The sequence below is a fragment of the Trachymyrmex cornetzi genome, unplaced genomic scaffold, assembly GCF_001594075.2.
Source record: "Trachymyrmex cornetzi isolate Tcor2-1 unplaced genomic scaffold, Tcor1.1 scaffold1655, whole genome shotgun sequence".
Taxonomy (NCBI): Eukaryota; Metazoa; Arthropoda; class Insecta; order Hymenoptera; family Formicidae; genus Trachymyrmex; species Trachymyrmex cornetzi.
In genome coordinates this window covers 10,480-13,094 of record NW_017296262.1, presented here as the reverse complement: position 1 = coordinate 13,094, position 2,615 = coordinate 10,480, and the positions used below count along the sequence as shown (strand labels likewise).

General features: G+C 46.5%; 1 pseudogene; it reads right to left on the bottom strand.

Annotated features, from left to right (window-relative positions):
• LOC108759013 (uncharacterized) overlaps positions 1 to 1,449 on the bottom strand; it is a 2,637-nt pseudogene extending 1,188 nt beyond the window's left edge.
• Between the last annotated feature and the right edge of the window lie 1,166 nt (positions 1,450 to 2,615).

Here is a 2,615-nt window from a genome sequence, read left to right as displayed (position 1 = left end):
GCAACTTTCGCGGAAATTTTCGAAAATGTCAGCTAATAACAAGACATCGGTTTTCAAGTACAAATCACTGTACTCGCCGAGCGTTCGAATGGAGAATCGCTGCCATACGTTCACGGCGTGAGTGAATCGCTCTTGGATACTATATCGCCCATCAATGAACTGTAAAATGATTCGCGCCGTGGTAAGCGCGTGTCCTGTAATTTTTCAACGCAGTCAACGTACTCGTACGGAAAGACACCTTTACGAGTAAGTAATTCAAGCTTTTCGTCTGACAAAGTTGAAAATTCGGAACGTACAATTTTTAATTTATCTTTGTCGAGATACGACGCCAATTTATCGAGGCTTGCCCTTAGAAATTTAAATGAATCAATAAACCTTAATTTTACTCAATTTTTCCGAAAATGATTTCTATTTTTATCTTTGGTGCTATCGACATATTTAGTGAATGATATGTATTTTTCCTTTGTTATCGGTAGAACATCTACTTGTCCCTCATATGCTGTAGCGATTTCTTTAATTATAAAGTGTGCGTCGTAGCCCGACAAGTTGCGAAATACAACTAAACGAATTTTTATAATTAAGATTACAATTTAAATGTGCTGGACCGCGGAATTTACCGGTTAAGTGACAATGATCGCGGACTCGCGTATCGTCTGGCGCGAACAGTTTCCCGCAGATGTTACAACGCGTCGCGCTACGGTATGTCTCCCATTGCTGTTTAGACAGCACTTCCATGGGCACGTTGGCGGATATAATATCTTTTACGCGATGCGCCAAGTCTTGGAGTTGACGCGCGAACCATGCTATAGAGTTTTCGTCGCGACGGAAGTGATATGATGACAACGAGTTGTCGTACGAGCAACGCACGTAGTAGCCCACACTGCATACCTTGTGGCGCTGATATGTGTACGACGCATCTTCCTTGTCGGGCTCTTCTGCAGAACGCACTCCAGGTCGGCGTAGACGACGAATGGAATGCGCTCCTTATTGCAGTGGTTGTTGAATTCGAGCCATTTGTCGTCCTCGCTCGGCAGTCTGATGGCACAATCATTAATTTTTCTGCAGTCCATTGCGTGTAACTCCAATTTTTCGCTCGTACTGAAGTAGTGCAAGCATCTGGAAAAAACGCATATAAATTATTATTATCATTTATTAATATAAAGGACAATTATAATTTTTTTTTTTTTTTACGCATACTTACCGATCGCAGAAACATTTCTTGTGCTCCTTTTTCGAGAGTTGCGAACTCACGAGGCGCGATAGGTTCTTAATCCTCGCAAAGTGGCCTACACCGTCCTTGCGTGGATCTTGCAAATACAGCACGTTGATGTGTTTCTCCTTCTTGTCGCTGGTAAGTCGTACAGGAAGGACCTGTTTATTCTCGTTACTATATACATTGATCGATACCGCGTTCAATTGTTCGAATTTTTGAATGTCTTTCAATATCATTGGAAACTCGATGCCCGCAAGATTTAACACTGCAGTGTAATGTGGTGCAACCGCACTCACGAGCGTGGCGCAACTTCGTCGCACACTCGCCGTAAAAATTCGACGGGCAGAGACAATCTAAAGCTCGCTAATACTCTCCACATAAAGTTCTTAAGAACGGTAGTTGGGCGCCAGGCACGAGGGAGCGTGCCACTCTTGCAGGAAATCTATTGAGAATAATTTCTACCCGTAATCATGAAAATACGGCGAATGTCGACGGCCTTCTCTACCGGCAGCTCAGCCACGGAATTGGTAGAGGGGGCGGTTCGTTACTGAGTATAAAACGTGGAGGACCGTTTGAGGAACGGACAGGCGGTAACAATAAATGACACTGAGTTAACAGCAACATTAACAATTATATTCTGACAATCTCTCTCACGCTACGAGATGACAATCCGTACAACCGGGAGAAAATGAATTCTACAATTCGGATGATTCTCAATACGCTATTAGTAACACGACAATGCATTAATTACTACGCCACGAGCTCACGCTGATCAAGGATAACAACGCGATATTTGCGTGACCGACCCGGTGCTATTAGATTCCCGCGACCGAGAATGTTTTCGACGGAATACTACACGGCGTGACCTCGTGCGTGCTCGCGAGAACTTCGATTCGCCGTGCAAAGCGCGGCGCCGAGATTAAGAATACGCAGACAGTTACGCGACGAAACAAGATACATTAAAAATGCGACAACAATCACGGTAATGACGAGGCTGTGGCTTGGCGGACGCTATTATTGCTACAAGATCGCATCACGCGGCGAGGTCAGGAGAGTCGACGCGACAGCGACAATCTCCACGAGAGACTCTAAACGGACGCCATGGCGCTTTCGCGTGCGTCGTATACTTTTCACTGACTCGAGATTCGCGCCTCTTCTGCGGGAAATTGGTGGCCTTACAGTATGGTGACGTCCGTCCGGCTACGGCGTTGTCCTAAGGGCTCTCTCGTGGTCCCTCCTTTCTTCCCGCAGCACCGCTAGGTCGAACGTGATCGACGAGTCGCCCTGGATCCTCAATCGCACAACTCGACAGCCACAGCTCAAGTACCGAGCGCCGATCCTGCCGGGGCACGCAGGACTCGCTGTTCCCCCTCGAGAGGTCCCCTTGTCGCCTAATTGGCTC